At 43.3% G+C, this 27,208-nt stretch overlaps 1 long non-coding RNA gene across 1 annotated transcript; it reads left to right on the top strand.

Moving 5' to 3' along the window:
* Positions 1 to 24,198, top strand: LOC148053463 (uncharacterized). The gene is made up of 4 exons (XR_015708773.1): positions 1 to 137; positions 19,074 to 19,178; positions 23,121 to 23,277; positions 23,803 to 24,198. It is a non-coding gene; the product is annotated as an uncharacterized LOC148053463 (long non-coding RNA).
* Positions 24,199 to 27,208: the final 3,010 nt, after the last annotated feature.

Genomic DNA, 27,208 nt, shown 5'->3' with positions numbered 1-27,208 from the left:
CCTTGTGTGTGTCTCCCGCGCTTCCTACCATGGTCAAGACTTCTTGGGTGGAAGGTATTGCACTGAAGAGCAAGCGTGGAGCTGAATGGCGGCCTTTCCAGTGGACAGACAGCCTGTAACCCTCTCCCTTTGCATATGTAAGTCCTTCTTCTAATTTCAATTGAGTCAATTCGTGTGACTTTAACCAAGCAATTGATCTGATCACCCACATGACCACCCACCACGGTGCACGTCACACCTCGCACAGCGTGTGGGAATGCTGGTAGCATTAGCAACTGTGTCTCAGTGACACAGTTTCTGGTGCAGCCATCTTTTGCCCAAGCCTTCATCAGGTCGGCTGTTGTTAAATTGTATTCAGAGGCTTAAACAGCCCTCGACTGAATTATTCACTACAAAATATGAAATTTGGCTGAACTTGATTAAAAGAAATGGCAGAAACCATGTTATTTTAATCATGAGTGAGTTGTTGCCTTTGAATTTGTTCTCATTAAACATCAAGTCAGATTAACTACTCAAAGGGTCTTACTTTTTTACCAGGCCTTAAAGTAATGAATAGTTTGATAAGTTTTGAGTTCTTTTAAATGGGCTATTTGTTGCTTGGGAAAAGAGCTTTTTGTTGTTTTTTAATTACACAGTGAAAATTATATTAAAAGTTAATTTTTTTACTTCTTATCTATATTTTAAGAAGCTTTGCAAGGATTAATTAAGCATCCAAACTACCTGCTGAGGTAGGTAAATGTTACTATCTCCGCTTTTCTGATGGGGAATCTGAGGCACAATGCTGTGTAAAGCCTGAATCCACCATGTCTCCGTTTCAGAAAAAGACAAGGAAGATCAGCACCTGCTAGGGAGCAATTAATAGGTTAACGAATCAGGTGTGAGTGGCTTTCCCAAGGTCAAACTATAATGTTGTGGATAGACAGTTGCAAGCATTTGAGTTAATGAGTTACCGATGGTGAGCTGAGCTGTGAAAACTCACATGATACGTGCTCCGAGTCACAAGCGATGTACATGACAGTACAAACTGCCATGAAACTTAGCGTTTGTGGTGCCTTAGCTGAGCCTTGCCACGGCTCAGCTGACTTCCTAGGCCACCACAGCATCTTGATAGCTGGTGGTCCTGTGTCCCTGTGTCCTGCCTCCTATGGTGTGATCTGTAGAGATTCAGAGATCTGCTCTGCAGAACTAGGCATGGGAAAGGAGCTAAACGAGCCAGTTTGGCTCTGGTTGTTCTCAGTAGTATCCATGGACTTTGATGATTTCCACACCTGAAATCTGAAAACATTTTCTTATACTCAAGGAAGTTCTTCACTTAAAAAACACCTCCATTAAATCCAGTCTTCCTGTTGGTTTAGTAGCTTTTACTAAAAAGGGCAGAATTCACCATTCTTCTGTATTTAATGATAAGCCCCTACCAGAACCATCACTCATCTGTGGGCTGAAAACAGCCCTTCATCTTGCACTCTTTCTGCTTTCTGTTCATCTGTATCCCAGTCCTCACCAACAGTTTCCCATGTGAATTGTTATATTAAAAACGTAATGACAGAAATGTTGTTTTGTACAGGACTGTTCAGGAAAACAATGAATGCCGTGCAGATGTGCGTATTTAAAAGCTCTGTATCTCTAGGAAATACACTGCTGTGTTTTGATAGGTTTTTCTCTAAAGCTGTAATTAACCACAGTCAGCAGCATGCTTGAAAGGGTTAAAGGAAAACAGGTTTGAGGAAATATTCAAAGCCATGTGTAGGTGCTGCACATTTGGCATGCAGTTGCATGCATGCTTGCAAAAAAAACGCAATGGGAAGTGTGTCAATCACCTCCCTTTGCAGATGCATGTAAGTCTGTGTAAGCAAGATGCTGGTTGCTACATAAATAGAGCACGGGGCTGTGTCCCAATGCCCCAATTTCTGTTTGTGACCCTGCAGTGGCCTGGCATGTGACAAAGGACAAAGCATTCAACTTCTCTAGGTCAGTGCCATCACAAAGCAGGGTGACCACATGTCTGTGTGAATCACCTTGTGCTGCAGTGTTAAAAGCGCTATCAAGATGCCAAGTACAAAGCTCAGTGTTAGTCATGATGTTATCTTCCTCGCTGTTAAATTTGGATATCTGCTATGTCCAGTTTGAGATCTCAGAGCTTATCTGCAAAGTGTGCTGTATGAATACCGGATAGATTGTCTGAGACTCTGTAACAAATATTTCCCTTTTTTGCTTCTGCTAAAATTTCTCAGGCTCCTACACAAGTCTGTGGAATAAATTTCAGTAAGATGTATGAACTACCAGAAACCTAGGTACTTTGCTAAGATGCATTTCTTCAACTCTGCCTTCAGTACTGAAAGCACAGATAATAGCAGACATCAATAACCATATTTTAAAGAAGTTATATATAATGTATGAAAGTATAAAAGAATTATATAGCTATATTTGAAAAGTGAACTGCATATATTCATATTTATTTTCATCTATAAAGATTTCTCCCTGGGAGGAGAAGAGAGAAAAAAAGAAAGATCAACATGTGACAGATGCACATCAGGGAAGTGGGTTGTCACACTGCAGGGAGGTGTTGAGATATCACAATGATGGGCATGCTACGCAAACCTGAGCAGAACAAAATACGCTGTTTGGAAAACTGAGCAGACGTACAAATTGTTAACTGACTTAGTGAGAAATGGTGCTGAGGTGAACTACAGTTTTTAAATAATATGCAATCTGGAGGAGTCTCTGTAAAACAGGTGTTAGAGTTTCAAGTTGAACTTTTTACGTTTGTCCCTAAAGGCAGATCTGTTAAGTTGTTTCTTTGTGAGGGTATAGGCTTGAGGGGAATCACCTGTACCACAGCGGTATCCTTTGCTTTTAGAAATGGAACTGCAATCTGCTGCCCGTGCTGCTCCGAACTGACCTTTGAGTCTGCTCTTGCAATCCAGTATCTGTTTTCTGAGCCTAAGCTTTAAGTCACAGGCTTTGCAGCAGTCTCCCCAGAGAGCTTTGAGGCAGTTCATCAAAGCAGGTGGAAGGAAGAGTGTGTTGTAATAGATCTTTCATTCTTGCATATGAGTAACAGGGAGGAACAAAACATGCTGTCTGTGGACATATTTTTTCTTTAGAAACCAATCATACCAGGACTATAAATATAAGCAATGTATTACAGGTGCTACGTACAGCCTTAAATAATCTTCTCTGGTGCCCAAGTGTGTGTATTGGTGTGATTTTGTTATGGACAGAGAGAAATACTGTCTTTTATTTTTGTGATGGCTCAAATACTGTGTTAAACAAATTACTCCCAGGACGTCTCAAATGTTTTTATTGTCTGAGCAGCTCAATCCAAACGATTAGTTTGTGTTTAACTTCCTAGGTAAGTCAATAAGCTTTTTAGAGTACTTCATAATTGCAGTTTAACTGGTGTCTCAGAATTTATGCTTGTTTTGCCTGCTTGGCATTAGTATTGCTCATTCACTAGTCAAGCACTTATCTCCTAAAGCGGCCCCTTCCCCTTCTCAGTACCCACACTCCGTTCCCCCTCGAAGCTTCACTTTCCTGGTAGCTCTTGCATGTCCTGAAGGATGTGTACCTCTACCTGGGATAAATTATTCCTCTCTGGGCCTATTCCAGCAGCATTCGAGAACTTCCAGACACCGTTCGGAAATGAGTATGAAGTTGAAGCTAGCAGCTCTGCTGCCCAGGAGATTGAGTTGCTGTCATATTGCATCTGACTTGCATCAGATCAGAGTTTAGGATTTGGGTGATTTGTTCTTCAGATTAATGTCAATCTGTTTTAAATTAAAACACCCTGGGGCAAATCCTTTGCTATGATCAATGAACTGTCTGGCTGCAGTCAACCAACATTACAACAGACATGAATTTGGCCTCCTGGTTCATTGCCTCATCCCCTACAACATCACTTTCCTTATGTGATTCAGACATCAAGCCTTTGATCCTGTAAGTTGTTGACCGTCTTCCACTGAAATCAGTGAGAATGGAGGGTGCTTCGGTGTTCAACACCTTGTTGGTTTGAGCACAAGAAATGGACCACATATCTGCTCTACCTAAAATATAATTACGGTGTATCTACGAGCGGGAAATCTGCTTTGCACCTGTTTTATCACAGGAACAAAAGGTGCAGGAAATATTTGGAAAATGAGGAACACACCTGTGTGTGAGTGTATAACAAAGCATCTTTATATATAATCATTTGCTATAAGTCATTTCAGAGTTGACAAGCTGTTTTTCAACTTCATGTCACCACTGCCTGATGCATCTAATTAGTCCTGTTCTCCAGCTGACAAATATCAGCTGCTCTTTCTAAAACATGGTTTCTCCCCTAAGTACATCCCTCTGGCAAAGTTAAATATTAATTATCCTTTTTTTATTTTATGATTATTCATGGGTGCTAATGTCACTACACAATGAATGGGTAAGTCAATACCACAAAATATTAAAAGTGTTGTTTCTGAACCTCTGCAGCAGCTGAGATGTACGGAGCCGTGCTAGAAATGAATGTGGCATTTGTGCCTGGTCTGTGCCAACAGTCACGCACATCGGTGGTGAGGCTCAAAGCCCTGTGGTTTGGTGGATGGGGGCACTGGGCCTGGATGTGGGAAACGTGCCTTCTCTCCCCAGCTCAGACGCTGGCCTGTTTTATAAGTGCACAAATCATATCACCTTTTACTCTGCATATTTAAATTGCAAGGCACAGAACGGCACAGATACTGAGGTGCCCTCCGCAAGTCTGAGTTGTGTGGACTTGTACTTTTGCTGAGTATTGGGGTGGTGCTAGTCTGGTGGAGCTTCTTGGGGTCCTGCTGTCCTCCCTTCCACCCTTTGTGCCAATGGCTGTGGGAGCCGGTGGTGGGCTCTACTCTTAACTCTCTGTTGTGCTTTGCCCTACAGCTTTGGTAATTCCTCCTTCCCTAGTCTGCTGCCAGCCCTCAGACAGAAGAGCATCGTCCCTCACTGAGCAGATGTGCGTCCTCCTCATTGCCACATCAGGAGGTGGCTATTTCACACGGATCCCATTTCTGTTTGTCTGCTTTCTCTCCAGCTGACCACAGCCAGTGTCTGTGAGCCTTCCTTTCAAAGCCAGCCATCTTTGTACGCTGGCCCTCAGGAAGATCCATGTCCATGCCTTGTGAAACAGGCTCAAAAGCAGACACTGAGCAGGGAGATACATTGTAGTCGTGTTTCCTGAGACCAGTTATATCATCTGTACCCACCCTATGACATCTCTAGCTGTTCCCACAGAAATGAACTTGCCCATCTTATCCACTTTGCTGCCACACTGATGTGAAGGCTGATGCAGTCATTTTCTTTCCTCCTGGAGGAGACTTTGTATTTGTTCTGTCCAGCCGGATTTGCAGCTGGACTCATTTGCGGGTCCCATGCAGGGGCTGATGTAGCTGTGCAAACCCTTATCCTTTGTGCCTTTCAAAGCATTGTGGGCAACTTTGAAGCTGTTCCCTTCCTCAGGTGGCACTTCAGGGTATGCAGGCTCACTTTTATCTCAGTGTCTTTTGCTCCCTGCAGCTCGATCCATCCGTCTCTCCCTGTGGATCAGAAAGATGCTGAAATACAGGAGGATCTCCTGTAGCTGTTCCCTGCCTTATTCCAGTTTCTCACCTTGCCACTGACCTGACTTTCTGACCTAGCTTCTTTGTGAATGTTTTCTAGCATGACTAGCATTTTCTTACCCACATCACACAACCCAGCACGTCTGCAACCCAATGTGCTAGACTTGTCTCGCCTTCCTTTCTGTAGCCAGTGAAGTAGTTGGAGTTCAGTTGATTCACTGAGCCAGACCATAGGACTGAAATAGCAACTGACACTTGTTAGAGCTTGGGCTAACATTTCTGCAATATGTAGATGAAAATTAAACTCAGTCCTAGAGCAGTATGTTTTAGAAGTCTGGAGTGTTTGCGAATATATTCGTCGTAAAGATAAAAATTAATAACATCAGTTTGCATTGCGAGTGCCCTGCTTAGGAAACGGAGTGCAAATAACTATGCCTGGGTACCTGCCACATGTTTAGGTCGTGGTTTTATTATATGAAAATTTGCATGTCTCTTGTGTGTTTTTAAGTGTCTAAAACAAGTGACACCTGATGGAGGTTTTGAAGAATGCTGTTTTTTTGCAGGATAGATACCTGCTAAAGATCTAACTCCTGACCAAAAGAAACTGAGGTGGGTAGAATCAATGTGAACATGAAAGCTCCCAAACTGGCAGTCATGGAGGATATCCAATCATGATAATTATTTCCAAGTAATTTAGCATATCTCTAATTATAATATGAGGTCATCTTGATGCAAAATAATGTCTAATTAGACACAATCCCTTTTCAGATACTCATAATAGATTCCAGAGAAAAACCTTTTGGCTCCTCTTATTGGGAGCTTTTAATTCTTAATTTACAATTTTTTTTGTAATTAATTTTTTGAGCAAACAGGGCAAATCAATCTATTTGAATTAATTAGCATTTCTTCCTTGGTTTCCTAGTCTCCCTCCCTGTTACTCCTCTTTTTCTTTCCCTTATTTGAATATTACTCTAATTTGTTCATGTTTGTTTGCAACCAGTGCATAATGATTTCAAGCCATAGGCAGGCAAGAGACTGCAGTACAGGAAAGGTTGCAGCTCTGGGAAGGAAGGAAGGTCTGCAGAAAGGTTGTGTTGGTCACCTTCATTTAGTTACAAACACCTTCTCGAGTCGGGACTGGTAAGGGCAGCAGCAGAGATAAGCAGAATTGTGGGGCTGAGGTGGGACAGGGTAGCAGAGCGGTGGAAGGAACCACCACAATCACAGAGAGGGAAAATGATAAGCACCCAAGCAGGAAAACTGACTGATCTGCATTTGCTAAAAAATACTATAAGCTGAATATTGTTTCACCTTGATACTTTATAAGAAAGTCCCTATGAGATCAGATTTGCAAAGAACACCTGGGCAGCATTCAAAGAAACATATCTCATCTTTATTGGTTAGTGTTTGTACAGCCACTTGCTTTTTTCAGTGTTTATACATATCTTTCTTTTACCTTACGCAGATGTACCGTATGCTCTGTAGCAGGCAGATTTCTGCTCTAGTGCTCTCTTGCCCTTTCTCCCCTTGGAGCTGTGAATCTCTCTAGCCGTGAGAGGCAATGCTCTCCAGTGGTTTGAACTGTAGGCTGGGCGCCAGCAGCTCCTGATGCTTTCTCGTCCTGGTTCCTTCCCTAACTTGTTCTGTATTTTCTGCATCTGTCAAGTAGTGAAAACTTGTGTCAGGACAGTGGTGTCCACGTGTTTTTCACGTGGTCTTTGATGTGAGACACACTGGTTTTGTTTGGAATGGGAGTGCTCAAAAAACAAGGAACCCTAAGTTAGCAGGTGATTTTGTCTTCTTGTTTTCCTCATCCGTAAAAGATGCATAACAATGCTTATATACCTAACTCCCTTGGATATTGCGAAGATTAATTCATGTTTGTAATGCACTTTAAAAATAGAAATTGCTAAGTAGCATTAACTCAATCAGAAATTGTTTTTCTATTAAACAGGATCTTTATCTTTCTTATAACTTGCCTCTGCTGATCTCAGCTTGTACTTAATGTATTTGGAATTAAATCCAATAGGAGAAGCGTAGATTCAGAGACAGAATGACCATGAGAGAGGAGGAGGGCTTTGTAAGATAGTAGATTGCTGCTTGGAGATGCAATCTACAATCTCAGTTTGAGGGCCAGACCAAGGTGAAATAGAGCTCTGGCCTAATAGATGCATTCATCTAATTTTCTGGTCAATTAAAAATCAGTCCAGACAATGCATGAAGACTGGGGAGATTAAATAGAATCTACAGAAATATCTCAGGGAACAAAAGAATACAAAGACACTGAGTCCGCTATGTTGGAGCAGTTGGGGCAGTCCCAGTAAGAGGCAGTGCCTGTTCTGGGAACTTCTCTGTGCTGAATGAATTGTGGTATTCAAGATTACTTCTACACTAGTAAATAAAATAGGCTAGGGAACTGTTCGCTGGCCCCAAGGCCAGCTGGAGTGTCATGGCTTTTGACTATGAATTCTGTTCCTCTCCCACCCCAACATCCAAACTGTGTATTGGGAATGGTCCCTGGCTATTGCTGAAAAGTGTTCAGGCGTTGTCTGAGAGAGAGCTGGTTGCCATGGGACAAGTCCGTGCCAAGGACTGCACTGACAGTCGAGCAGTGGGGTGATGCTGTGCCAGTACCTGGGGCCGTGCCCTGGCCCTCTTTGGTTGCCTAGTACAGATAGCCCATATGTCTCTGACTCTCGGCTGCATCCTACTGTTCCTTCAGTCCTTCCTTCAATTCCTGGCTTCAATTCTTGTTTTATTTGTTTGTCTCAGAACAACATTGCCAGGATCTGAACTGCCTTCTGGAGCGGGTCAGATCACCCAGCCCATCGCGGGCTGCTTAATGAGCAGAGGGAGACATGCAGTCCTTCGGCACGGTGGGAAGCGCAGGGCTGTATGCTTGGCTGGACGGTGCGTGAAGAGTAAAAGGGTCAGTGCCCTGCCTCAACACACTAGTGCATGTACGGACCACTATGGGGATGCATTCACAGGGCAATTCTCTGAGCTGTCATTTCCCAGTCATAGCCAAGCTCTTAGGCTGTAATAACTTTGAAGCAAGGAAGTGGGTCTCAGCTACTAAAATGCCTTCTGTATGCAGAAGGCAATAGAAGTTTGGTAATGCTATAGCTTTGGAAAGTGATTATGAAACCTAAATAACTTATTCTAGAAGAACTAATTTCATCTAATTTTCAAAGCTAGAGAGTGTCATGTAGATCATTGGTAGGTTTCTGTGTGTAGTTACACATACAAGTGTATTTATTTGACAAAACACTGGGAAAATGGGATGATGATCTGAAATTAGAGGCTGACTCAGATGACTGGAATTTAATTTGTCAGCAAATGAAATTAGTAGCAATGAATAGAAGACATAAAATGACTTTATCAAGTTTCCTGCACAGATCTTGTTTTACAGAAGAAAGAATGTACAGCACATAAAACCAACTCAAAATATAATAAATGTAAAATGATAGTCACTTTTAGCATATGGTAGAAAGAAATGAAAAAAAAAAAAAAAGAAACCCCATTGCTTTCTAGAAAAGTGCAGATTGTGTCATTATGTTTAAGCTCTCCCAGTTCCCATGAAGTATGGGGGGAGACCTGAGTGTAGAACCTTGTTGTCCTCTTAGCAAGAAAAGCTTTTCAGCACTGCGGATTATTAGGTCACATGCGTAAATGAGGCGCACACTTAACTGATCTCCTGAACTGGGCTGCCTTTTGCCACAGAAGCCAAAGGCAAGTTCTACATTATCCCAAACCAACCTTCAAATAGCAACACTTGTTGTATGGCAAATTTGTTTTTCATTACGAGAAAGGTGTTCTTGATGAAAGAAAAAGGAACTGCCAGTCTTGCAAGGACCACAGAAAGGAGAAATCACAAGATGAGGCCAAAACATTTAAGAGGCTTTGACAAGTTCTTTTTCAAGCTTTGGGGGACTTCTAAATAATTCTGACATTCATAGACTCTTTCTTTTCTACCTGTGACAATGTAAATTGTTCTGTGATCCATATTGATAATAGCAACTGAGAGACAGATAATCAGAAGTCTTGCAGAAATCTAGCAATTTTTAATTGCTTGTAATCTTTAATTGAGATCGAATAAATTTAAGGGGACAAATAAGAGCCTAAGAAATTTGTTAAATGTTAACTGAGCTGGAATGAGTATGATGTCTCCTACTGGGACAACTAAAATGCAAAAGCCCATCTAGAAGCTAGGAACAAGGGTTGGGCTGTGGAAAAATAGAAACAAACATTCCTTGGCCAGGGAAGCAGATGTAATCATGAAATGACTGTAGACTCGAGCAGCATTATTTATCTGCAAGTATATGTCCTCTAATTCACCTGAAAGATTCTGATCTGTTTTCCCTCCTAAATGTGCATATATATCTAGATTACTCATAGAGATTATTTTGCTTCCTTTCGTGCTTTGAAACCTATGTTTTGCTATTGTAAGGAGGCTTTTCACTTGTGGTTGCAAGTTGCTGTGGAGACTGTCCCAAAGTAGACCTGCTGGCTGTAGCCGGACTGGAGTTCAGGCATGGAGATGGGTGTGATCATCGTATTGGAGACACAGACCGAAGCTGTGGATAGTCACTGGCAGAACTCTGTGATGGGGGCATTTAGTTTATCTCACTGGGGCTTTTATGTGGCACCCTGCAGCACTGGCTGAAGCCTTTCTGCTGCATCATGTGTGGGAGGAAGAAGGGGAAGGTGGCATGAACTTGTGAACTATGCAGTGCCCTAGGTCCCAGGCTTAACAACCCCTCTCCCTGTCCGGACCCATCTCTAGCACGAGAAGTGTCTCCAGTTCCCTCATACCTGAAATTTTCATGGCCTGGTTTGTACTCTGCTTTGGACATCAGAAAACCAGCCTGAAACCCAGACTGCGCTCCTTGAAAGGTGAGCTTTGGAATCTGTCCCATAGTGCTGGCTCTACCACCCGTCTGAAGCCAAAGGTTGAGAAGGAAGGAAGGTGCCAGGAATACGGCTGACTTGAACTCTCCTTAAAATCGCTGGTTGAGTATTCCTTTATCAGATCCTGTAAGATGTTAAAGCTGGTGGTCCAGCGAATACACAGGAAATCTCTGATGATTACAAAACCAAGGTTAAGGCACACAGAGTGAAATTCTGTGGACCTCTCTGGGCCTGATGATGTGAGTAGGTAGCAAGCCAGGGGCCTTCTAGAGACCCACCCTGCTTCCCTGGCGGGGCAAACGGATGAGTAAGGAAAGGAGCTGGAGAGGGGAAAGGCACATAGGTCCCTTTAATCCTGCTCTGCCTTTTTTTCCTTTTGGACATACCTTGAGGGGACAAGGTCTCTTTCTCCTCAAGAACACGTACATGTTGATGGACCTTGTCTAGGATGAGCAAAGAGAGAAATGGTTTCGTCTGTCCAAAGGCTAAGAGCAGTCTTGTTGTTTTAAGAATGACTTTGTTAAATAAAGTAATGGAAAAATAGGCCTTTGATACAAACGGCTTAGACCTTCATCCTGATACAGGCTGAGCTTCACGTGGTCACCAACTCTTTCCCTCTATTTTTTCATGTTTTTAAAGCCATTTCAAGTGTGCATGTGAAGATTCCAAAAATATTAATACAAATGACATTAAAAGATGTTTCTGGTGCTCCTGTTTAGACTGTTCTTGGCAGAGGGCTGGGGAGTTCAGCTACAGCTGTCCAGGCTTGCCAAAGCCAGCTGAGCAGCAGGTTCCCCCTCCTCCTCCCTTCACCACCAAGAAGGGAAAAAAAGTCTGTCAAGCCCTAGATAAACTTCGAAAATATTAACAGAAAGAAGTGGAGAACAGTCTAGAAGCCAGATGTGGTGGGGAGAGAGAGGAAAAGATGTGGGCAGTCATGAAATGGTAGAGGGGAAGAGATTTATCATGGGATGGTAGGAAGGGCTGCAGAGGGGATTAAAAACAGGCAAGTGAACATTACTGGAGGCTGATGATATTACAAGGGAAATAGCTGCTTGCTGCTGGCTGTGTAGGAGGCTTGTCAGACTTGGGGAAGTAAAAGCATAGTGCTTACATCAACAGGATTTTATTTTTTTTTAATGGCATCTGGTCCTGTGTTGCATTTGGGCATGATATTTAGTGACCTACCTACATGTGACACATTTGCTGTAGGCAGTGTTGGTTGCTGCAGCTGGCAGGGACAGGAAAGCTTGCAGAGGGGAGCTCTGGAGCATGGGGGTCCAGTACTGTCCAAGCCCTGAACAGGTCCAAGCTGGGTACATCAGCGTCAGCACTAGAGGTGTCCCACTGGTGATTGAAGCCATGTGAGTTTCAATGTTCCAGCTTGAACTTTGCCTCTTGGGAGCCACTGTACTGAAAATAAAATGTGTATTTGATTATGAGTGAAAAGGAGTGCCTGAGCCATCTCCAGCAATTTGAAAAAAAGGATTTGGTTTGGCCCTTTTGTTGCACAGAAAAGTGGGGCACTGGGAGGGAGGGAGAATCCCTACCCTCTCCAGCTCCGCAGTAGCAACCTGGCTGCAACTTGGAACTGCTGTGCCCATCCAAATGCCACAACCTGAGCCTGGGCTTGGCCACATTCAGTGTTGGCCAACTGCTGAGTTTTTCCCTGCGTAAAGAGCCCTGTGTGGCCACAAGGCATTTCACCAGTGACGAAAGAGACCTAAGTTGTGCCTTGCTGGCTCAGAGGCAGTCTGGGAGAACTGAGTGGAACAGGGCTGGGATTTAACTGGCATCTAGTAAAGCCCCGTCTGGGATGAAGCCCAGCTATGGCTCCTTGGTTCTCTGCTGCATCCCCAGCGTGGGCTGGATCAGCTCTTGCACACCATGGTAGACAGCTAGCTGCCAAAGGAGAGCAGCCAGAATGAGGTGTGATGCAAGCAGCGCCCTTCTACCACCCTAAACCACAGGAGGCTACACTGACTGCACAAGCCATGGGGATCAGCCCCATCTCTGGGTGATCCCCAGAAGGGAATGGGTGAGCCCTAGTCCCTCAGTACCACAAGAGCTAAGCAGGAGCTACATTCAGTCTTTACTGCTCATCAATGCCTTTTGCTCCTTATTCAAAGCTGTGGGGTTTTCAGCCTGCAAGGACCAGCCAGTTTTGTAGAGCTTTTACTGTAATGTTTCATCAGGCTGTGACCCATATTTGCGATTGCTCAGGTCCTTTCTCCCCCACTACTGTTCTTTGGTGCTTGAGTGTTGTTTTCTTGGTAGTGATGCTCTGCGCTTTTCTTTGGATCCCAGCTGGCATTTGCTCGATATGGACAGAGTGCAGGAGGTTCTCCAAGTCCGTTTCAGAACAACACATGCCCTTAAAGGTTTGAAAGGGCTTATCAGTGAGTGACTTTGCAAGAGCATTTCAGACGCACTGCAGAATTAATGGGCCAGGTAAACAATGAGCGGATCTTTTTTACTATTGTGGGTCACAGACGCCCTTCTGTTTCACTGGGCCTGGAGTTTTATTGTATGAAAAGGGATTGGACTGGACAAACCAGCAGTCTTTCCTAAGGGCCTAGCATGGCACGATAATCACACAGTACTGTAGGCAACAGAGAGAATAGGAGCAATTGTATCCAATACCTGAGTTATTGGAACATGCCTGCCTGTTCATGTGAGCCAGGAGAGAAAGATTGTTTTTCCTTTCTGAAGAGGGAAAATTGGAGGGAAGCTGTGCCAGAACCTTTCCAGGTTTAGAGAAGTGGAGGAAACACCTGCTATGCCATCAGCATTCTTGTTAACAGTGACTGCATGAGTGACAGAATCTGTCCCTTCCGGAGATGATTCAGACTCAGAAGACTCTTGGTAGTGATGACACGAGCGCCTGGTAGCTCCTGAAAGCAGAACTAATGAGCAGTGCCACTCACTTAGCGTATGGTTTGACAACAGATGCACATGTTGGTAATTAAGTATTTGGCTGCATTACATTATTTTATTTTTGGATTTCTCAAACACACACCCATCACAATCTCTAGACACATTTGCATGATTTAAAAGCATTAAACTTATATCATAACGAAGGTAGAAAAATCAGCATAGGGAAACTAAACCCCACTTTTCTGAAGGGCTCAGTAGCACATAGGCCTTCCTGTGCACCCCAAACGTAGGAAACAGGCTTTGTATGGCAAAAATATACACAGGGAATAATCCCAGGGACTCCTCCCATGTTGAGCGGAACTATGTCTCTGGTTTCAGACCAAAGCAGTACACAAGTCTTGGACCAGAGTTTTCTTCTATTGTATGATCACATCCATCACTGCTTGTGACCCAGCAAAGGCTTGAAATGGCTTTGAACTTCATGAACTTCATAAATACCTGAATACAATTATACCTTGCAGTGCTAGAGAGCAGATTCAAATACTTCATCTTAGAAGAGATCTTCTGGAATGTTTTATTCTGTCCTTGCATGCCAGGAGTTAATGTATGTCAACATGTTAATGCTGACCTCAGCTACAAGCTGCAAAATATGTACATAATGGTGCTTGCTGGAGCATCTTTCTCCCAAATTTTATACCTTTTCTAACTCAGTCCAGATACTTATTAAAACTCTCCCTTGGAGCCCATGCAGCTTTGGTCTATATATCGGATGTACTGGAGGAACAGTTGCCCTAGAAATGATGGAATTGCTTCTCAGCCCACTCTACCCAGGCTTCTGTGGTGGGTTGTTAAGGAGGAATTACGGTGCATCATAAGGGCATGGTGGAGAAGCATACGATGACTGGGGAAGTGACCTGGTCCAGGAATAGCGCATGACATATGGTTTTCCCTGGACATTATCTTACAAGATAATAGTTTTCTTTTGCACGAAAGTTAGGAGCTGGGCCAACTATGTTGAACTTGAGTTCATTTCGAGATTGTGAAAGCAGCAGAACTAGTGAGAAGACCTGTTCTCTATCCTGATGTTAGTAATGGTACACAGTGGAGGTCCAAGATCTGCTGGAATATCCTTGTAAAACCACCTGTGAAGTTGCTAAATATTTTGAATGTCTGGAGTCTTGTCTAGAAATTCTCAACCTTGTTACAGTATTCAAAGAAATTCCAAGAATTTGTCACCACTGCCTTCCAAAAGTATAATTGTTCACAGACTGTGCCATCTTTCCATGAAAAGATAAGTGAAATTTCCTTGTTTTGCTCTCTATATTTGTAAGCATGGTTCTAGAGCTAAAATTGTGAGATGCTGGTGCAAAGACACTATTTCACTGACTGAGAGGTGTCTCTGTATATCTTTCTGTGTTCCTTTTCACTGGCTGGAAAGTCTGCCTGTGTACACCAGAAAATGACTACAGTTTAGACTGAAGTAGAGGTTAGCTGTTCTTAATGAAAAAAAGAATTTAAGTTAGCGCTGACACTGAGAAGAACATTTAGAATCTTGAAGGGGAAAGACAGAAATGAGAACAGAAGATTCTATAGAAGATTCTATAGGAGAAAGATGTGACCAGGCAGCTCCACCTACAAACTGTAACCCTCCAGGGCAATCTCAGGTTTCTGCTACGTACTAGCATACAAAACAGATTACATCCTAACCTAGACTGCAAGCATGAGAGTATTGGAAATCTGTTGCAGGTGTTTGATGGTAAACAGTGTTTATAGCTGCCAGGATGGAAACATTTATGTGTGTGAGTGAGTGCAAGTGGAGGGCAGGCCTTAAACTTTCACCCCATTACCTTCACATTTCGGTTTTGCTTTGCTGAGTACTAGATGCCCTGTGATTTCAGCCTGCTAGTGAATTTAAGAAAGCACTGACGATTTTACTTGAGTATATGTCCTGTGTTAAAATTTGAAATGCTAGAATCACCTGAGAAGTCGTGGGCTAATTTATCACAGGAACAAAAATACACAATGGAGACTGAATGGAAGAGGATGAGTTCTGACAGGCATGCCTTTACTTTTTCAAGTAAGTATTTTTTGCTTGGGTGGGTGGTGCATTAGTTATATATACAACTCATGCTTTTAGCTACAGCAAAATGTGAGAAGACATAATAATAGCTCTTCATGTTAAGGCTTCCTCTTTTTTCTTTTTTTTTTTTTCTTTTTCAGTTCAGTTAGTTTAAGACTTTAGATTATTCTCTTTCTGAGAACTGGGGGAAGTATTTTTAATACCTCTCCGTGTGAGTGGTGACTGGGCTGCCCTTAGTCTAAGATGAAAATAGCAGTAAATTTACTAGCAAGTTGAGCCAGAAGGTTGGACTTCTAGTGCAAGGCTCCTGATTACTGCCTTGCAGTGGTTCCCAGTCAGTCAGGAAGATAAAGAAAACAAACGTATCCATCCGAAATACAAGGCAAATTCACCTGTGATGACTTAGTGTGTGTGAAGGGCTAAATATGCTCTAGTGGCATCTTTTTTCATAGAAAAAAAACCAGTAGTATTAGTATAGCCGAAAGGGCAATGGGTTCACTAAATTTTTGCTCTACACACAGCAGTTGACAATTGCCCACAATGAAACTGTAGCACACGCAGGACGAATGAACCTGTTGGTCTCCTCCGTCAGGGCTGTGTGCAGGCTGGGGGGGCAGGGAGGGGACAAGAGGTGTTTACCACAGCCCCAACACACCCACTGCCAGGGCGTTTTGTGGGTGGGGTGGATGTTAAGAAAGGGAAGGTTAACAAGCTTGTTCAAGCGATCTTGTGCAGCAAACCACTAAGGGAACATCCTGCCTCCTTGGGGTAAAACGTTCCACCTTGCTTTCCCTTTTGGAAAATGCAGTTCTTAACGCCCACTTGTGCCAGTTTGGAGTGAAAAATACAAGAACGTATAATGGCTGGTCCAGCTCTGTCTTTTGATAATGGTGCCTAGGGAAGAGTATACAGGGCAAATGCAGGAATATTTCCGTATAAATTTCCTTCCTTCCTAAGCCACAGAAGCCTGTGTCTAGTACCCCAATGGATGTCTGTCCTGTGAATTTGTGTAACTGCATCTTGAGACCATGTACTATTCACAATAGCCTTTGGCAAGGAGCTCCTCCATTTAACTACCATTTCTGTTGAGGAGTACCTCTCTCCTCGGTTTGGCTCTGTCTCCTGATTTCTATTTTGTGTCCCTCATTCTCAGTGAGCATTTCTTATTTACCTTTTCTATGTCACTTTTTTGCAAGAATCATACCCCTTAATTTTCTCTTCCAGGAAATGAAACATCTGAACCCCCATCATGCGTGCACCTTTGCATGCTCAATGGAGGCTGTGATATGGGGCTGCAGAGGGTCTTTCCAGCAGGGATTTCTTCAGTATAGGCTTAAGGTGGCTCCTTCCTTGACTGCAGAGCAGCCATATAGGCACTTGTCTTCCTCAACTCCAAGGGGAATGGGCAGTCAGGTTGACTGAGGTGTGTCTGACCTCAGGGAGCAGTGAAGAAGTCATCCTCATTTGCTTAACGCATGTGAAAGAGGTGCAGGGATGAGGGAGCACAGGGTGGGAACCGTGCATCCTGCTCACTTCAGAAGATTCAACAGGTCTGTAAAATCATCCTGTTAATAAAAATACACATTTTCTAAATTCTGGGAAGGTACAAGCACTTTAAAAAGCTAGAACAGTTTAACCCCAACAAAACATAACATGAAAAATCTTGAAGTTGAGTGAAGTAGAACTGATTAGAGATCAGGACTGGGGTCTGCAAAGCTTCATTCATGCATGGAGTCCTGCCTCCTGTGAGCTGCCCCTGGAGCCCCATGGGGGGGCTGGGCAGGTTGAGGAGTGGAGGGCACAAGCAGGCATTTCCACAGTGCACAGGCTGAGAGCATTTGAAAATCAGAATGCCCAACTTTCCTTTATTTTCCCCTTTAAATTGGGCAGATGCTTTAAAAAGCAGACATTTCTTCTTTAATTTGTAGCTGTTAATTCATTTAAAAACTACATGTGCTTCACGAGTGATTATGCTAATGTACTTAAGACTATTTAAACCCTTGCACTGATTAGCCTAACCATTCATTTTAACTACATTGTGTAAATAAGATGTTATCTTAAAAATGTGTCTAACAAAACTCCATAATCACAAATATGCTACTTTACTGAATGCAACTATTGGGTTTACTCAATTCAGCCATTTACTTAAACTTTAATTTTTAATATTCTGTTTTGCTTTGTACTCATGTATACTACATGGTGGGGTTAGGCTGGTGGAACACATTTAATGGCAAAAATAACCCGTTAAATTTGTATTTCATCCTGTCTCCAGGCAAAAGAATTTGTGGGGTCACACTCAGCTCATGCATGCAGAGGAGCAAGCGGGCTGTAACCCCTCTGAGGCAGGTGGGATGCACTGGCTCTCTGCCGTGAATTAACACAACATGGCCCTGGCCCTGGTTTCTGCTCTGAGGTCTGCCAGGTGCTACGGGGCTGCAGGCAAATCACTTAGCCCAGCGGGTCTGGTTTTCCCCATCTGTATGGGGTAATGATGCTTAGCTATCTTTGACGTTTACTGATGAGAAGTGCCATCTGAGTCATAGGAGTTGTTATTAAAGGTATCTGGAGTGATGATTTCTTTAGGCAGCTTCATGCTGAAGGTGGCTGAGGCCATTCTGGGCAGGTTCTTCTGGGGCTGCTGTGGTGCCGGTGTCATCGCCTAGCGTCATTTCTTGATTAAATGATCCAGGGAGTATAAAGAGAAATGAGGATCTGTGCTCCCTCTGTACTGCTCTGAAAACAGCAAGGGTGTTTTGAGTGATCTGCCTGAAATAAAAAACTTGTTGCCAGCTTGCAGAAGGTCTTCTGCCAGCAGAGTCCCAGGGCGTGACTCTGCTGGAGGGACAGAGCTCCTGCCTTTCAATGTGGAGAAGGAACAAACCCGTTCTGTCATCTCTGAGGCAAAACGACAGCGCTCTGATATTTTTATTGGTACATCTTCTACAAGTCTGTCTTAAGATGAATTTAAATTAAGAAGGTTTTTGGTTGTGTGTTGCTACATGACCCTGGCATGCCATGAGGTCAGGAGGGCTGTTCTTTTGGGAGGGGTCTGCAGGGCAGAGCCGCCTGGTCCTTGTCTGTCCTGCCAGCATCCCTGCCACGTTGGGTATGGGGCAAGGCCATGCATCCCTCCAGCCCGGAGAGCTTGGAGGAAGCTGAGGGGCACCGGTGGTAATGAGGACGGGCGCTTCTAAGCCCTTCCGCCCTGGCCGTTTGCTTGGGCTGGTTCTTCCTCTGTGCACTGAGCGCTCTCAGCAGCCAACATTAGAAACAGTTAACTGAGCTCTGGGCTTCGTGTGAAATAACTGTGAAGGTCAGAGTAAAACACAACATACTTATCTCAACTCATCTGAAAATTACCCTCATCAACAGCATTGTTTATGCCTGATAGATAGCCTGAGCACCAATTACGGTTGTCATTTCCTGAGGTGCCATCCGGGGTAGGTGTGCAGGGTGGAGATACGGAGGGAGGGAAGGGGCTCTGCGACTGGGGGTTGTGGCAGCAGCTCCCCAAGGAGCCGAGCGAGGACTGCCTTCTCTGTGCTGTTAGCATCCTGTGCCAGCTCATCTTGGCATCCTCTGTCCTCCTTCTCTCCGCAACAATCTTAGAATTATATCACGATTTTTTTTTTTTTTTTTAGATCTGGTGCTGATGGTGCTGTGTGGAACAAAAACACCGAGGCGTTTCCTGCCCCAAGATGGCCACTCTCTGAGGCACAGCCACTCAGGCAGGATACAGAGAGAAGGTTGGCTTGTGTTGTGGTCCTTGTTTCCCTTTGCTATCAGAGTTGTGTTCACAGAGTCAAACAGGGGTCATCCTCCCTTCCATCCTCTTCTTCAGGGGAAAGCTGTGTATTGGGGAGACTGGCAGAAGATATGAAAGAGAAGGAAATGCAGGAAGATAGCGGCTGGCCTGATCATGGAGGGTGGGATGCAACAAACACATTAATACACAAAAAAAAAAGAGGCAGAAATGAACAAGGGGAGAAGTGAGGATCTTGAAGGGGTCGTAGACAAAGACGTTTTGATATTTACATCTTTTTCTGTGCCTGATAGGTAGTAATTTGTTTCTGGGAGGCTCTGTACCCTATGCCCTGCTTGGGTACACATGCAGGAAATGGATCTAATCTTGTCCTAAAAATTCACAACCTGCATTGACTATTTTAAGAACTCTGATGAGCAAAAGAGAGCAAATTCACCCCAGGATCCACCAGTGGCATAAAACTATAAGCTCTACGTAGTAGCATCAGATAGTACAAGTGGAAAAAAAGTCCAAGATAGACATCTGTATATCTAACACCATAAAACTACTTTCAAAAATGTGCTGTGGAAGGAACACATGGAAGAAGCTACGCTACTTTGCTAAAATGTGATATTTAGAGACTAGTTTGCCCAGAGGGGCAACTGCTTATACACATGCAGCCCCGTCAAGCAGAACCCCTGCACCCGCCCGTTGGGAACAGTGACACCTGTGCACGCGGGTGCTGACTTTTGCATACACAGAAGCTGCTTTTAGGGTGCATGAGTGCAAGCACTCCTCCCTGAACATCTGCAGGTGCGGCTGCATGCAAAGAGACAAAGGGAAGTTGAAAGGAGGCAATAGTATGTGCCCTTCATGGTAAAAAGTCATGAGTCACACTTCAAAATACTGTAAGATTCCCTGTTTTCAGGCTTTTCTCTGCAACCAGGAAGGCCAAAGTTTGAAGGACGGCAGGTAATAACCTCCAGGAAAGAGGACTGTGAGCCCAGCAAAGCATGGGAGCTGACAACCCTGAAACTTTACCCCCAAATGTCTCAAAACAGCTGCAACTGAACTGCCCGCAGCATAGATTTGGTATCACATTCTGTGTCACCATTGAAATGTAAACCAGGAGACCCTCTTGCTGTCCTTGTAGGAATGGAGAGTGAAGCAAAGAGCTGCATAGCTTGTGATGATGCAACTCCCATAAGAATGGCAGCACCAACGCAGGAATGTCGCACATCAGCACGGCGTCCTTTGTACGCATGTGTGCAAAGCTCAGCCTAAAAATATATATGTGCAGGTTCTGCTTTGAGATAAAGCATGTCAAGGTCGAGCTAGATGCGTAAGGTTTAAACACTTATCTCACTGCAAAATGGCTAACAGTTGCGTTTTAGCATTTATGCTATGTCACTATTTAGTGTCATAAGAGAGTGTTTTTGTTCTTAAGTAGAGTCATGTGCAGAAAGTATGTTGGATTTTAGGATGGATTATAGAGCAAACTGAAACCAACTAAACCATGAGCACAAAACCATGTTGCTTTTTCTTTCATGCCACTAATTAGGGGAGTTAAAAATCTTACCTACTTTCTTTATAAAAAAATAATACCAAGAGTTGCACTTCTATGGATTTCTCTGAAAAAATTTTCATGGTCATGAGAGCCACACCGTATTGCAGGAAAACTTACTAGTGAAAAGCAAATAGAGGCATCTAAAAAAGAAAGATGAGTAAGAAGAGGATCTAGTCTATGATTTAATTGGAATCAATGGGAATTGTGCCATTTGCCTTCGGTAGCAGCAGAATCAAAGCTGAAACACCGGCTGTAGTTTATTTTAGATTGCTGCCTGTCTGAGTTTAGATTTCAGATATCTCCCCAGGGTTCCTTTTCTTTTAACTATCTACAATTTATGGCTGCAATATATATTCTAAATATTTTCCTCTACCAGATGAGGAGCCTGGGTGAGACAAGACCTTCCTCTTTTTTTCTGAGCAGACCTGCAAGGTGTGAGTCTAAAGGGGGTGGATATTGCACTGCAGGAGGATGTGCCTTGGGACCAGGCCTCCAAAGCTGCATGAATGCAAAGGTGTGAGGTTCGAGCAAGTTGTGCTACTCAGCACTTCTCAGGTAGAGACATGGAGAGCAGAGGCCGGCTAAGTGGGCTGGAGACGGAGCAGCCTGCAGGGTGGAAGTCTCAGCAGGTTGTTGGCTGAGAACTGAGCTCTAGGGGTGAAGAACCAGTGGGGAAGATGGGGTGGAAGAGCCTGATGTTGCCAAATCAATCCTTAATCTCTTGGAAAGTGCTGCATTGTTGTGAAACAGAGCACAGGGGGAAATATCCTCATGTAGGGGAGAAGGAAAAAATAAGGCCTGAAGTCAAAGAAAGAGGCTTGCAGAAGGCAACAGGGAAATGGTATCCATCTTGGTTAGATGTAACAGTCCGTGTAACATTAACACTTATATTTGAGTAGCAGTACTCTTCTTGCTGGTAAATGTATATGATTATCTTCAGGAGATGAATGAAAAATAGTAGTCACTTAGCCTTTGAGAACAAACAAAGTAGTTGCTGAGAAGTCAACATCTTCTGCAGCCCCTGCCTGCTCTTTAATACTGGTTAATGGGAAGGGACAGGCAGAGATCTCTGCAGGAGGTTTAGACAATCAGACAGCAGGGAGAAACTAGTGGTGAGCACTTGAGACACCAGGTGACCTCAAAAATAGATAACTTTGCTGCTGGAGGGAGAAGAAAAGTTTTAGAAAGCAAAAACCAAGAAAAAAATTGAGAGTGTTGTCACTAAAAAAAAAGAGGTGAGGTGCATCTTAGAGAAAAAGTTGTGGTTTGCAGAACTTCAGAGTTTCCTGGAGTGCTCCTGCTGTGGGTCGTTTTGCCTGATGGGTTTGCTGAGGCAGAGCATCATGGCTGTGTTTTGTCCCTATCCCTTTTTATCTGCTCAGAGGAGAGAAATACTAGACATGAAATAGGCACTCAGCTCTGCTCTAGTCCTCTCAATGGCTAGGCTCAAGCCATTGATCAAGCCTTCATATTTCAAAGGAGTAATGAAAATCCTCACACTCTTTCCCTTATGCAGTCTGCCACAGATGACTGTTGCTGAAGGTGCCCAGAGCAGACGCTATCTGACGTTATAATAGAAAGCAACTGATAGGCAATTCTCTCTGCTAGAGCAATCAGAGCTGAAAAGGTAATATAGCCTCCTGTAAGCAAGGACAAATGATGACTGGGATGTTTCTATCCCAATAAATTGTACAACACATGCTCTGTTGTCCCTGGGTCTGATCCTGCATTTCTTGAATATTCTAACATGCAAATCATGTTGAGAGGAGTTTTGGGCATGTGGGGAATGCAGCTAAGCTTCAACATGTAAAAGGTGTTAGCAAATTATTGCATGAAGTGCAAAGGCCACCTGGTCTTGTGTCTACAAAGGTTCCAGGGGCAGTAACCAAATGAGGGTTTGTTGAGTTGCTCTGAGTAGGAAGGATGTTTTCGCTTTGCTAAAAGCAACAGTAGAATTTGTGGAGCTAAATGTTAATGAGACCATTCAAAACTAAAATAAGAGTAGCCTTTCTCTGTCAATTAATTTGAATAGTATCATACTGAAGTTAAAAAAAAAACCTTAAACAAAACCCCAAACAAACCAAAGCAAAACACATTGTATCAATTTTTAATTTGTTAACATTATTTGAGTGTTACGTGCTTTCTGCATCTCTCTGAGCCGCAAATAAATAGATGGGATCCATCCCCCCATTATCTGTAGTAGGTTCTCCTTCCTCGTTTCAGTGTGATTCCATCATGTTGAAAATGCTTTGGATGAATGAATGCATTCAGATACTCTTTACTGAAACCTCTGAAGAATGAGAAAAATTAGCAGTATAGGGGACCACGCTGTTTACATTATCTCTTGTTCAGCTTAAAAATTCAGTTTCTCTTTAACAGGTTTTCTCTGTGTGGTTTCACGAAGCACTTTCGGAGGAAAGTCACACAGGAGGGGAAAGGGTTCAGGAGCAAGGGAGTTCTCCACGAAGTGAAATTTATCTGTTCACTGTGAACCCAGAGCCCAACAATCAATTATGGCAGATGTATCAGCCCAGAGGTAAACACATAGGAGTTCATTAATGTGGGTGGCATGATTGGCATGAAATAGTACTTAGCATTTATAAAATATTATTATTCTGATTCAATTAAACAATTTTAATATAATAGTTCAAACAGACAACATCCTTTTTAAAGGTAAGAAACTGAGGCTTTTTGAAGCTTAATGACACACACGGGGTCACACCACAAGTCTGAGGGATGAGCAGCTGAATTAGAAGACCTGACTTCCATTATAATGTTCTACATTACGTGACAATCCACAACAGAAAGAATGAATGGAAATAAAAAAGACAGATGGAGAATGAAAGGAAACATGCATAAGTGTTTGAAATAAATATATGCAGTGGGCAAGAATGAAACTGGTAATTGAAACCTTTGCTCACTTTTAAAGAGAATTAAATGTATTTGCTTGCAGTGCATTTGGAATAACAGGCTACTGAAAGGGATGATGGGGCCTGTGAGAGAAAGTGAAAGCATTTGCTGAGGATGTTGCTAAAAGCTATATTTTTGCCTTCATTTTTAGGAAGGAATAAGAGGACAGATGGCAGAAATTTCCCATGGGAGAAAAGAGAATTACTAGAGAAGATCAGGATCAGACCTGCACAGGTGATCATGAAATCGAAATGCCTGAAAACTCAATTTCTCAAGGTCGATATAACCCATGCCTAGGTAACCAGCTTCTCTGAATTCTGAGGAAAATGGGACAAAATGAGAAAAGTGGGAGGTGCTGGAGGACTGGTAAGAGCGTAATGTCCGTGATGACCTAGAGAGAGTGAAAGTACATCAGAGTATTGTCGGCTGGGTGTTTTCTATTTTATGTGTGTTTCTGCACCACACTCATCACTGGAGTATCTGAGCACCCTCAGTAACATCAGGTCTTAGCTCTCTCAGCCTCTCCTCCTGGGAGAACAAGTGTGTCTTGGACGGCTTTGTTTCAGGAGCATTTTTTTGTTACTATTAGTGTGTGTATTGTAGAATATTTGTTGCAATAGGATGGGCTGAGAAATGTTTCTTGTGCCTGAACTGGAAGGTTATAGGTTAGGGAGGAGACTGCATTTCACAGTATCAGTTGCTCCTGGACAAAGTCTGGTTGGACTGGATATTGCTGGAGATTTAGAAAACTAAGGACAGCAGTTCCTCCTCCCTTGCCATAGCTGTTGACCTTATCTCCAGCTGATTTGCTCCTGCTCTTTCTCCGCATTAGGGATAAAGACCCTTTTCAGACATGACCATCAGACTCCAGCTGTACAGAGGAATGCAGTTCTGTTCCAGTCCCAGTCTAACAATGAGATTTTGTGAGATGGCTTGTTCTTAACACCATGGGAGCTAAATGCCTAAACATCTTTAAAATCTGTGTTGACTTTAAGCCAATTTTGTCCATCTAGCAATTGCACAAGTGTACACAGTGTTCCTGTGCTTTTGCATCGTTTAGGTAAATACTGTAGTATGAAAAGAGACAATAGCCATGGGGAGGGTGCTGGAAAAGCTAAAGAGGAACATGGTGAGACAGCTTAAATACTGTGATCTGATTATTCCTTGTCAGCATGATTGCGTGAGAAATACTATGTCTACCAAAGAGAATCTGTTTGATTTTGACTTCTCTCAGGAAATGCAAAGAATTCCAGTGGATTGACATTGTGGTTATAATTTAACTTACAGACCTTACAGAACAACTGGATATTATAAATGTAACACAGGGTGATCAAGCTTATTTAGTGCTGAGGAGCAGGTTCCTAGTTTTAGGGAGCCTCTTCCAGACCACTGTCCCGAGTGTTATGATCAGAACTGATCCTTTCTCTCTCTTCTTAGTGGATGTCACAGAGACATGCCAAGGGAGGTGTGAGCTCTAGGAGATGCTCAAAAAGTGCTTCATTTCCCATGTTGTTGGTAATGACTGTTCCTCTTATGTCAAATCCTTTTGTCTGAACGCAACTGAACTGATGATGGGCTTGACAATCATCTTGCTGGATCCTGGTTGGACTGCTCTGGAAGAATTAACATCCAAAGTAAGAAGAATTTTTGGACAACTAAGAAAAAGCCAGAGAATGTTTTGAACTGGAACTAACAAGTTACTAATGCTGACCACTGAACTGTGTCAGAGACACCTAGGCACTCCTGGATTGCATATAGGCTCACTTCCCTCTCTCAGAATTTATAATTTTCTTTAACAAAGATAATTTCTTCTGACATTAAAAAAACACTTGAAATGTCTGTTGTCCCTTACGCTTATGTTATTACTAAGCCTAACTTATAAATATTGAGGGTGTAAGATACAACACGTTACACTCATCTAAAAGGCGCAAGTACTGATGCAAAAAAGTCGCTTTTCCTGCAAGTATGCCTGGTGTTGCCCACAATAAATATCTCTTTGAGAGAAAGAATAGATGGAGAAGAGGTCATGCATGGCTGATGCTCACTGAAGCTATGTTTGTGCCCAGTACAGTGAAGATATTGTTCAGTACTTATCTTCCTTGTGAAAATATTACTATTGTAATAGTACCAACATATCTGTGTGTGTCAATTGTCTCTCATGCAAGCACCAGCCAGGGAAGTTCATTCTGCCCCATCAAATATGTAAGTGGTGCCTCTTACCTTTGTTGCAAATCATCCTCCTGTATTTTGCATGAGTGTCAGCTGTACCTGTGATCACACTGCTGACACTTCTGACTTGATCTGTCTGCATTTCATTACGGTAGCTCACCAGGCAGTGCTTCTGGATGAAGCTTTGCCCAAAGGCACTCCCATGCCCGATGTTAGGTGGGGACATTAGGCCCAGCTGTGAGCTGTGTGTGATACATCAGGCTCACAAGCCTAGGAATAGCCCTTTGCAAGTTTTGCCATGTGCTTGAGAAGCTCAGCTCCTTCCTGCCTCAGCATTGCTGACAGCGCTTAGTGGTTTAGTGCCGCCGTTCGCATGGGCCTTCCCCATCCCCTTCCCAGCAGTGCTGGGGAGGAGAGTTTGTGCTCACACAGCATCTAAGTCCAGATCAGAGGTGTAGCTCGCTTGAGTAGGATGCAGGTGGTGGGAGTGGGAGTGTGCAATCTCTCGCAGTCGCGCTGGGTGACAGCTAACCAAGACGGCTTCCTCCTCCCACGCGCAGGGCCCAGCTGAGAAGTGCTGTGAACGCAGTGCCGCTTGGATCGCTTTTCTGTTCTCGCTTGCTGTCAAGATGTGCAGCAGGCTCTCGGTCAGAGCGGGTGGGGTGAGGTCACGTCCTCTGTACTATGTCAGCATGGGAGTGACGAGCATCTCCCATCTCAGTGCATGAGGAGTCAGCTTCCAGAGAGGTTTGGTGGCACTGGCAGTTCTTGGTGTGTTGTCATCCTCTGAGGAGCCAGTTTCCTTTGTTCAGACTTATTTCTTACACCAAATACTGACCAAAGTTACATGGTGGTCTAAACCAACAGCAAATTCGTCCCTGGGGTTTTCATCCTTCAGTTGTTTAAACCACACTGTTATGAATGATCAATGTGAAGTGGGCTATGAAGAAGAAAATTAATTCTATCTCAGTTCAATGTTAGCTATTCTGTATACTTTAAATCAGCTGTATATAAAATGGTCAACCTCTTTCTCATCCCATGGCAGGACTTTAGTTTCTGCTTGATTAGATATGGTGTCTGGCTTAATGTGTGCTGAGGTTGGTTGAGTAGACCTGGTTATTGTATTTACTTGAGCAGTAATTGAGATTGATACCCACTGAAATTTCAGCAAGAGTTGAATGAAATTTAATTCTGCTGCAGTCAAAGGTCCTGCTTTGTATGGTGCCCAGCACAGTGGTCCGTCACTGGGACTCCTCAGTGCACTGGTAATAAAAATAATAACTAATAAAGCTACAGTTGATAATAATTTAGTGAAGGTGTGTTGTTTGAATTGAGGTTTACAAGAACAGATCGTCACCACATCTCTTGCCTACCTTTTCAAGGAAATC

Source organism: Nipponia nippon, unplaced genomic scaffold (genome assembly GCF_047370975.1).
Source record: "Nipponia nippon isolate SJK-2023a ecotype South Korea unplaced genomic scaffold, ASM4737097v1 scaffold_4, whole genome shotgun sequence".
NCBI lineage: Eukaryota > Metazoa > Chordata > Aves > Pelecaniformes > Threskiornithidae > Nipponia > Nipponia nippon.
The sequence above is the reverse complement of the archived record's forward strand: the minus strand, read 5'-3'. Positions and strand labels throughout refer to the sequence as shown.